At 47.1% G+C, this 11,090-nt stretch overlaps 1 long non-coding RNA gene and 1 other non-coding gene across 3 annotated transcripts in view; one reads left to right on the plus strand and one right to left on the minus strand.

Annotated features, from left to right (window-relative positions):
• Positions 1-11,090, minus strand: part of LOC127041585 (uncharacterized) — a 593,788-nt gene that overhangs the window by 58,702 nt on the left and 523,996 nt on the right. The gene's annotated exons all lie outside the window — the stretch shown is intronic.
• On the plus strand, positions 9,735-9,808 carry TRNAT-AGU (transfer RNA threonine (anticodon AGU)). Its single transcript has one exon. It is a non-coding gene; the product is annotated as a tRNA-Thr (tRNA).

Genomic DNA, 11,090 nt, shown 5'->3' on the forward strand with positions numbered 1-11,090 from the left:
CGAACAAGACACGATTTTGTCTTTGTCATATGATGACATTATTACTGATTTTGCAGCCAAAAAAGCCAGAAAGATTGCTTTTAATTAAAAACAAATCTTTGTTTCAATACCTCTTCATATAAGTTTCCAATAAATTTTGATAAATTAAAAAAAATATATTATTTGCATCATTCTGTCATATCAGAATTTTTTCTATAGTGCTGCTTCTTTAGTGCTAGTCCATCAGCATTACAGTGTGCTTCATTAAGTTAAACTGGCTTTAATAATGTGAATGTGGCAAGTTTTCCAATACTATAAGCTTATGTTTGTGTTGCTAAGAGCAGATCAGGCACAGTGGCACGAGTTCAATAATCTTGCCTAGGGCACCATAAATCCTAAGGCCGGCCCTGGCCACAAGAGTGGTCATGCACCCCTCATGATCAGTTCTGGGGAGTTTTTTGGGAGCTCCTGCAGTAGGCAGCAGAGAGGTGCAGCCTCACCACAGAGTCTGTTTCCCTGGAAGGGAGAGGGGGCTGCAGGGTGATATCCCACCTCTGGGCATTCAAGAGCCTCTGCTTCCCCACTGCCATGCTGGAGCCTCCACATTTATTTATTGGCAAATAAAATTTGCAGAATTATAAACTATTGTGCACAGAATTTTTATTGTGCAGAATCTCCTGAGGAGTGAAACCGACCCAGGGAACCTCCTTGAATTGTCACTGCTTGGTTAACCACTCAGCCACCACACCAATGCACAGAGAGTGCCAAGCCCTACTGCTATGTGGGGGTGGGGGCTGGGGTCAGGTCATACACATTCAGACTGTACGCTCCCCCAGCTACAAACCGCTGCTGATTTCCCATTTAGGACATTAGCCCTTACTGACAAGGTTTGTCTGTGTTTTTTTTTTATCTCATGCTGTTAGTTAGGATATTATTCTTTATTATTTTTTTTTCAAAAATACACAACTCTCTTTTAGCAATCAGAATAATTTAGTGTCACCTTATTTTTGCCTGCCCCAGTACAAAAGAAGAGGCTTTTGTGGGTTTCCTGACTCAGAGGATGAAAACAAACATGTGTCGGTCCCAGGGGTGGCTCTAGGCACCAGCAAAGCAAGCAGGTACTTGGGGCAGCCCATTTGCAGGGGCAGCAGCTAAGAGGGATCCAGCCTGGGAGCGGTGACCTAGAATCCTACTTTCGTCATCTCCGACTCAAAGAATACTTCCAACACACCTCTGAACAACATCCTAACCCACAGAATCCTTCCTACCAATGTTATAATAAAAAGGATTCTGCATGGACTCCTCCTGAGGGTCGAAACAACAGACTGGACTTCTACATAGATTGCTTCCGTCAACGTGCACAGGCTGAAATTGTGGAAAAGCAGCATCACTTGCCCCATAACCTAAGCCATGCTGAACACAATGCCATCAACAGCCTCAAGAACAACTTCGACATCATAATCAAAAAGGCTGACAAAGGAGGTGCTGTCGTCATCAGTCAGGAACAGTATCCCCGATAATATCACGGCTAACCCGATGGCTGAGCTTTGTGACTTTGCTCTCACCCACAACAATTTCACATTTGGGGACAATATATACCTTCAAGTCAGCAGCACTGCTGTTGGTACCCGCATGGCCCCACAGTATGCCAACATCCTTATGGCTGACTTAGAACAACGCTTCCTTAGCTCTCGTTCCCTAATGCCCCTACTCTACTTGTGCTACATTGATGACATCTTCATCATCTGGACTCATGGAAAAGAAGCCCTTGAGGAATTGCACCGTGATTTTAACAATTTCCATCCCACCATCAACCTCAGCCTAGACCAATCCACACAAGCGGTCCATTTCCTAGACACTACTGTGCTAATAAGCGATGGTCACATAAACACCACCCTATACTGGAAACCTACTGACCACTATACTTACCTACATGTCTCCAGCTTCCATCCAGGACACACCACACGATCCATTGTCTACAGCCAAGCTCCAAGATACAACCGTATTTGCTCCAATCCCTCAGACAGAGAGAAATACCTACAAGATCTCTATCAAGCGTTCTTAAAACTACAATACCCACCTGCTGAAGTGAAAAAACAGATTGACAGAGCCAGAAGAGTGCCCAGAAGCCACCTACTACAGGACAGGCCCAGCAAAGAAAATAACAGAATGCCACTAGCCATCACCTACAGCCTCCAACTAAAACCTCTCCAGCACATCATCAAAGATCTACAACCTATCCTGAAAGATGATCCCTCACTCTCACAGATCTTGGGAGACCGGCCAGTCCTCGCTTATAGACAGCCTCCCAGCCTGAAGCAAATACTCACCAGCAACCGCACACCATACAACATAAACACTAACCCAGGAACCTATCCTTGCAACAAAGCCCAATGCCAGCTCTGTTCACATATCTATTCAAGTGACACCATCATAGGATCTAATCACATCAGCCACGCCATCAGGGGCTCGTTCACCTGCACATCTACCAAAGTGATATATGCCATCATGTGCCAGCAATGCCCCTCTGCCATGTACATTGGCCAAACTGGACAGTCTCTAGGCAAAAGAATAAATGGACACAAATCTGACATCAGGAATCATAACATTCAAAAACCAGTGGGACAACACTTCAACCTCTCTAGCCACTCAGTGACAGACTTGAAGGTGGCAATTTTGCAACAAAAAAACTTCAAAAACAGACTCCAAAGAGAGACTACCGAACTCGAATTAATATGCAAATTAGATACAATTAACTCGGCTTAAACAGAGACTGGGAATGGTTGAGTCATTACACTAATTGAATCTATTTCCCTAGGTTAAGTTCTCCTCACACCTTCTATGGGTCATCTTAATTATCACTTCAAAAGGTTTTTTTTTTCTCCTGCTGATGATAGCTCATCTCAATTGATTAGGCTCTTCCTGTTAGGTATCAGAAGGGTAGCCGTGTTAGTCTGGATTTGTAAAAGCAGCAAAGAGTCCTGTGGCACCTTATAAACTAACAGACATTTTGGAGCATGAGCTTTCGTGGGTGAATATTCACCAAAACGTCTGTTAGTCTGTAAGGTGCGACAGGACTCTTTGCTACTCTTCCTGTTGGTATGCATACTTCCATCTTTTCTTGTTCTCTGTATGTATAAATATCTCCTGTCTGTGTGTTCCATTCTATGCATCCGAAGAAGTGAGCTGTAGCTCAGGAAAGCTCATGCTGAAATAAATTTGTTAGTCTCTAAGGTGCCACAAGTACTGCTGTTCTTTGCGGATACAGACTAACACAGCTGCTACTCTGAAGCCTGGGAGCTGAGAACCAACAGGGGGCCTTGGGAGCTGTAGTTCCTTGGTTAGCTCCATGCCTATAGAGCCAGCCCTGGAGCCGGGAAAGAACTACATTTCCCAGCATTCCCTTGGGTGCTATCAACAGGGAAGGGAGGGGGAGGGAGTATGGTAGCTGAAAGCTTATGCTGCAGCTTGCTGTGAATGGAGAGCTCACTGCTAGAGCGGGGTGGCACTGTGAATGGGGAACAAATATGCCCAAGGAGTAGAAGGCTTTGGCCCATATACTCCCTTCAGAAGACATCCCCAGACTGTCCTAGGGACACTGGTGTGACCACACCTTGCAGCCCCCAAAGAAGGAATTGGGTGGACTAAATGGACAGTGCCCCTCTCTATCTGAAGCCTAGCAAGGGAGGTATTTAAAACTAGAATTTAAAATGAAAAGTAAGGGAGGGGAGGCTCTACTGGACCTGGGCAGCTTTAGATACAGTACCAGGCACGCAGGAGGATTTCCACTTCTGAGCCATGGAAGCAGAAATTGACTTTTCCTTTCCAGATTGAGCTAATATTCAGAAAGGGAATCTAGCACCTGCGTTCCAGATGTGAACACCTCAAAATTCAGGAGTGCTCAAGCTCAGTTTGGGCAGCTGGTACATTATTTCTCCCAAAACAAATGTACTGATTTACTGTAATTTCCTGTAGAAAAAGTAAGATAAAATTGAGCAAGAAATGCTTCCCAGAGGCTCTTAGGACTGGAATTTCAATTTTCAACAGCCATTGCCTTTTTGTTTGTTTAAACGAAAGACAGTGATATTGCATTGGCAAATTCCCCATAGAAACAAAGAGTGGAAGAAAGAATAATAAAGGCACCTCAACTTTTCTTCATTTATGGAGGACAGTCTTACAATATGCATCCAGATATCTTCCAATCACACAAGCTGAAAATTGTTTCACTTTACTGCAGCTCTGTAACCATGTGGGAACCAATCCTGTGTTCTGTGCACATCCAAAATTCCTGCTGAATGACCCACCCTGGGAGCAAGTTACCAGTGACCCCGGGCTGGGGTAGAAGGAAGGTGCAGGTGGGGGGAGGAGCCCAGGGCTGGGGCAGCAGGGGGTCCAGGTGAAGGGGGCAGAGCCCAGGACTGGGGCAGCAGGGGGTGTGTGGGTGGGAGAGCACTGGTGAGGGGAGATCCCAGAGCTGGGGCAGCATGGGGTGTGTGTGTGCAAGAGCCCAGGGCTGGCTTGGCAGGGAGTGCGGGTGTGGGGAGGAGAGCCCAGGGCTGGGGCAGCAGGGGGGTGAGGGTCAGGGGGTAGAGCCCAGGGGTGGGGCAGCAGGGGGGTGGGGGTGGGAGGAGGCCCAGAGCTGTGGAGGCAGGGGGTGTGGGGAGAGCCCAGGGCTCGGGCACCAGGGGGATGGGGGGAGAGACAAATTTTTTTTTTGCTTGGGGCAGCAAAAAACCTAGAGCCAGTCCTGCCTCCACATACCGTAAGGTAGGTAGGAGCGGATCATTATTATCCCTACTTGAAAGAGGGAGAAGCTAAGGCTGAGAAAGGAGAATTGACTTGTCTTAGGTCACACAGCCAGCCAGTGGCAGAGTTGGGAGTAGGACCCAAGAGCCCTGATGTTCAAACTAACCATCGGATCTTGAATTTCAGACATTGAATGACCTGAATAAAGTGCTCTCAGATGAGCTCCAGATCAACAACAGTGCACAGTAATTATTCAGCAAGTATTTGAGGAGAACTGCAATGTTAGAGAGAATCGTGAACTGCTCAGAGACCATTAATGCAGAGAAGCAGCAATATTCATCAAACATGTAAGTGGTTATGACTTATTTACTTGGTCTTCAAAGAGAACAACAAGGACCTGAGTCTCCTCCCTGTCAATAACCCTCAGCTCAGCCAATCAGGGTAGAGACTGAGGATGAGAGGCTGAGAGTTCTCACTAAAGAGCCCAAAGGATGGCCAGGTCACTGGTGGGGATCACTGCCCAAGCACTATTTCAGCCCCACATTTTTGGGTGGACCTCCCATAGTGGGAGCTGCCGAGCACTCCCCCGCCACCCACCCACACACACGCCTACACCCACACCCACACACACCCCCGAGGGGACACTAGAAGCAAGAGAAGAAGAGAAAGGAGGGAGGGAGGGATGGAGGAAAAGGTGAAACAAAATGGACAAACCCTAATGTCCCCAGTGATTCTAAGGGATAAAATCCCAGGTGCAGAATAAAATTCTGCCACCTTAAGCTCGTGTTTTCCATGCCTAGAATACATCTGTCACCAGATGGATCAGACTAAACAGGTTTCAAACCTCAAGGAGGCTCTTACCTTCTAAACAGGGACAGCTGTTTTCTAGTAAAATCAGGAAAAGGGAAGGAGAAAACTGGAAAGAGGTTCCTCCTGGTGCTCACGTACCTGAACCCAAATACTTTCTCAGTCCTCAAAGAGAGACCTGGAGAAGGAGACTTGCTGAAGCAAAGGCACAGGGGTCTCTGAGGTTTCCCTGGCCCTTCGCCCCTGTCCTGCCTGACTGATGTCAGCATCTCTCTGTGAGGTCACCACCTCCCCACCACCTTTGACCAATAGTCTGAGGTCCTGCAAAAGGCCTTTGTGATGTCACTGCTACATCCCTCCCTTGCTGTGCTAATGTCCTGCCCCTGGCCAGGAACTTTGGAGGTTTGAGCTATTCCCTGTGGTCACCCCACTCAAGGAGCGTTCGTTCTCGGAAGCAAGCCGGCTAGACAGTAATACATCAGACGCTGCTCCCAATGCTACACTCAGTTTTTCAGAAATTAGTCAACTTTATGCCCTGAAAAGACCATTAGAGCATCTAATCTGACCCCCTGCATATCACAGGCCTCCTGTATGACACAATAGCTACTTTTGGGGCAAACACATTCCACAAAGGCATCTAGTCTTCATTGAATGACATCAGGAGATGGTGAATCCACCACTTTCCTTGGTAGCTTGTTCCTGTGGTGAATCATCCTCCCTGTTGCGAATCATCCTCCCTGTTGCTTATTTGTGCCTTAAATGTAATATGAATTTGTCTCTTTTCACCTTCCAGCCATTGGGTCTTGTTATGCTTTTCTCTGCTAGATTAAAGAGCCCTTTAATAGCCAATCTTTTCTCTCCATTAAGGCACTTCAATGAAGTCACCTTTCAATCTTCTTTTGATAAGCTAAACAGGTTGAGCTCTTTCAATAGCTCACTAGAAGGCATTTTTCTCCAGCCCTCAGAACATTTGGTGGCTCTTTGCTACCCCAGCTCCAATTTCACAACATCTTTTTCAAATGAGGACACCAAAACTGGAGGCAATATTTCGGTATCAGTCTCACTGATGCTGTGTCACCTCCTGTGATGTTATTGACATAATCTGTAACTCTATAGATCACCGTTGCGACCACTGTTCTATATTTGCAGCCAATATTGTAGAAATATTGTCGTGTAAGGGGTGTATGGAGAGGTTCTGATTGGCTGATTATAATGATGCTATCTCTACATGTGTATCATTTTTGTTGTTGACATTATCAATATTGGCTCTATGCTGCCCATATTTCAAACTTGTGCTACGCTTCCCGGGAACACCCCAGCCAGACAAGTTGGTGTCAGTTCTGCCTAGCCTGCTTGATGGCTCATTAAGGACCACAAGTTATGCAACTGACCCATTGAGAGAAGGCAAGGTATGCAGGGACCTGCCTATGGACAGAACTTTAAGGTTTTTCTATGCCACGTGCTGGATAGAGTGTCCTTGGGACAAAGAAAGCAAAGACCACATGGCAAGAGACTATAAAAAGCTGATGCCTCGTCTCCATCTTGTCTTCAATCCTGCTTCATACCTCTGAAGGGACTTTGCTACACACTGAAGCTCTCTACTAAGGACTGAATGACCCATCCCAGCTGTGGATGGACTCCAGAGACTTGATCTGAACATGCAGTTTATTCCATCACTGCTACAAACCTGAACCAAAAACTTTGCCATTACTGGGTGTGAAGGGTTAAAATCCATGTGCAGTTTATATAACAACCTGGTCTATGGATTGTGCCAGGTCTTTTCCAGACCCAAAGTCCAGAATATGGTCAAGGGAGCAGAGGCCTAGCAAGTAGTGATCAGCTAAGAGAAAGCTGAGGTAAACGGAAAGCCTTGCTTGCTAAGGTAGGCCTGGTCAGCAAATTGCCAGGAGTTGGAGCTAAGAACTAAGTAATCATGTCTTATTCAAAGTTGCAGATTGAACAAAGAATCCCTGTTCCTATTGTGTTTGATTATTCTGTAGGGAGATGTTCTTCCCACACATCCAACCTTGAATTTATGAAAAGTTGGCACGTCAGTATAAAATATGGCATCCTTCCACCTCCCTTCCAAGGGACCGATGCCTTGCCTTTAGACAGACAGAAAACAATCTTTATTGCCATATACTTTCACTGTTTCTTTGCTTTAACACCTACGAATGTACCTGTTGGACCATGAAAAAGAGTTGCTCCATTTCTATGGACCTCAAATCAGAATTCAACATAGATATTTCATACTAATAACATTTTATCAAAGTATTCAGTAAATGTTAATCTGCTAACTTGAGACTATAGGCGGAGACATTATGTAACCTGCTAGCCACTGGCTAATGTGCTATCTTGTCTTGCTGCAAAACCTATCTTGGGGTGTGGAACTGCCTACCCTGTCACTTTCCCCCACCCATGAAAAACCTATGTATTCTATTGTAATCAATTGATTGACAGTGTCTCTGAGCCTAACAAGCAAGGTGACTCTCCTTTTATTGACCTCTACAAGGTGTAGATTTATCTCCTTCACAGACAACTGCTGAATAAAGAAGAGATTCAGCATCCAGCACCCAGTGGTGCCTGGCTGAATGTGCCTCCTCTCCCCACAGCTTGGTGATCTTTTGAGGAAATGGAGAAGACTGCCTTTGCCTAGCTGTACATTGCTTGCAAAAGAAACAGGTCTTTTTGGTGACAAATGTTGAAAGGAGTCACTAGGCAAATGTGGAGACAAGAAAAAGATCTCCTAATTGAACTTGCATCTGTGGATGCTGAAGCCACAACACAGAGTGCTAAACGCTATATGATCACGGCTGGAGTCAGAAGAGTCTCTACCAAAGCCTTTTTTCACCAGCAGGGGCCTCTCTGTGCACAGAACTCCTGGTAGCTTGATGGCTGCAGGCAGTGGAGAACTCTATTTTGGCATCTCTTTGTCTCTTTTGTGGTGAACATCTGCAGTAACTGTTAAAAGGCCTCTGGATAGTGGTCTTTGGGAAGAGCTGATTGAAGATCCTTCCTAGTAACCAGGAAATCTTGGCTTGGCCTGACAGTTCTTCCTTGCTGAACCTAATGTGTCGTTTGGCTCCTTTTTCGTTTCTCTTCATAAGAAAGAGAAGACCTGTCATCAGAATCCTTCTAAGTGGTGGTTCAAGACAGAGAGAGCCTTCCTTGCTGCTGAGTCTTGGTGCCAGGGGGCATGTTTCGCCACTGCAGTGCCTCCTGTTGGCCGTCCTGCCAATTAGGTCTGCTCCACCAGTGCACCTTCATCCAGTGGCATCTGGCTGCCATCTGTTCTATCATTAGGACCCATGTCGCTCTCAGGACTTCAATGTCCTCTTATGGACAGAGCCCTCCGGCTGTGCCCCACTCAGTTCTCTCCCCGCTTCCAGGGGGCAGCTGTCCTTCACCCAGACACTTGCCTCAGTGGCCAGCTGCAATCTAGGGTGTAGCCACCTGTGTCAGTGGCGACTGAGGCAAAAGGGGTGCACCTCCAACCCTCACCATCTGTTTCCCTGGACCACTTCCCCACAGACCTAGCACCTTCCTCCACCTTTGTATAAGGGCCTCTGTCTGGCAGTAATCAGCCAGGAGGTCACTCATGCTCCCCTTACCCACCCAGCACTACTCTGACCATGGTACTGGTACTGGTACTACTCCTTCTCCTTCTCCTTCTCCTTCTCCTTCTCCTTCTCCTTCCTTCAGGCAGCAAATCCTCCCTCCTCAAACTCCAAGGAGTGACTAACTTGCTGTGCTGAGCAGCCCTTTATATATGGGCTACTCCAGCAAGCCTTCTCCTGATTGGCTCTCCCAATAAGCCCTTTCCTGACTGGCTGGGTTCTGCACCGCCTCTGCAAGGCTGCCTTAATTTTTTTCCTGATTGTTTGGGGCAGTCACCCCACCACACTTGGAAAGTGGCTAATGAGAAGTCTAGAGCTGAAGGAAAGGTTACCGTGACTCAGAACTGAGCCAAGATTCCTGTGACTGAAACACAGATCACTAATCAGTATATGATCACAGTGGCTGGTGGGAGAAGCACATGTTAGAAGCCCTCTGTAAACTCAGCTGTGGCTTTCTGTGCACAGAGAGCCAGACACCTCAAAGTCTACAAGGCTTAAGGGAAATGGGGAAGGTCTGTACTTTGGAATTTGCAGGTGTTGTCCTGGACCATCAAATGGAACAGTTGTAAACACTTTCTTGAGGCAGGCACTATGGCTTAGCTGGCTAAAGCCCCTGTCTAGTAAACAGGAGATCCCGGGTTCAACTCCCAGTAGTGCCTTGTTGTATGGCCTTTGTCTCCTCTGCTCACATTTTCCTGTGTTTTTCTAGGAAACAGAAGAGACCTCCCTTGGTATCCAAGTAACTTCTTGCTAAGGAAAAGGTTTCTTTGGAGAGAAGCATTGGAAAGAATCAAATCACAAGCCTGGAGTTGATGAAAAGGCTGCTGTGACTGGCATTAGCCTGGCGATTGCTTCAACTGCAATTGCTGCAACACGAGAGCCTGTGCCGCACGTCCTTGGGGTTCGCTGGGGATGTCCACACACAGAGGCCATGTCACCTTCCTTTTGATTGTCACTGATAAGAAATGGAGCAGCTGAGAGAAAAGTCCCAGAGAGCAGCACCATGGCTAAGCTGGCCAAGGCACCTGCCAGGTAAAGTGGAGGTTAGAGATATATCACCCAGTGGTGCCTTGCCAAATATGTCTGCTCTTCCCACCTTTTGGTCAATCTTTCGAGGAAACAGAGAAGACTGCCTTTGCCTTGCAGTGCAGATGCTTCCAAAAGAAACTGGTCATTTTTTTCTGACAAGTGTCAGAAGGAGGCACCTAAGAAACGTGGGGACAACGAAAAAGGTCATCGTAACTCAACTTGCATCCATGGCTCTTGAGGCCACAACGCAGAGCACTGAGCACTGTACGACCACAACTGGGGACAGAAGGGGCTTTTCCAAAGGCATTTTCCACTAGCAGGGTCCTCTCTGTGTGCAGAATTCCTTATCGTTTGATGTCCGCAGGCCCTGGAGATCACCATTTGGCATCTCTCTCTCTGTCTCAGTGAACATCCCCTGTGGTAGTTGAAAATCTGTGATGAGATCTACAGGATGAAACCTGAACAGAGGGACCCCTGAGCCCTGTGTCCCACCGCCTGGATTCCCTCTCACACTGTGATGCTGTGACAGGCTGCAAATCTCTGGCACATATTTCACTTACACAGACATCCACAGGTCGGGGCACATCCAACTGAGTTACATGAATGCTTCTCCCAGCCACTCATAAAACTAATGATAGAGAGCCTCCCGCCAATTCCCCCCAGCTCTGCAGCCTTGCACCCCTGGATTATACTGCAGGAAGGGCGAACCACAGCGGCTGCCTCCCCCACATGCGGGAAAAAGGCTTGACCTGCTAGCCCTGCGGACTAAGTCTCCAGGCCTCCAGCTTGCCCCATTCGACCCAACGGCTTGATCTTGTGGCCAGAATTATTTGCAGTTGTGATTTCCCCCAGCAGTACCGCACAGGGGTCCATGGTCAGCTCCAGCACAGGCCCCACAAGAAGGCTTAATTC

Source organism: Gopherus flavomarginatus, assembly GCF_025201925.1.
Source record: "Gopherus flavomarginatus isolate rGopFla2 chromosome 13 unlocalized genomic scaffold, rGopFla2.mat.asm SUPER_13_unloc_3, whole genome shotgun sequence".
NCBI classification, from domain to species: Eukaryota; Metazoa; Chordata; order Testudines; family Testudinidae; genus Gopherus; species Gopherus flavomarginatus.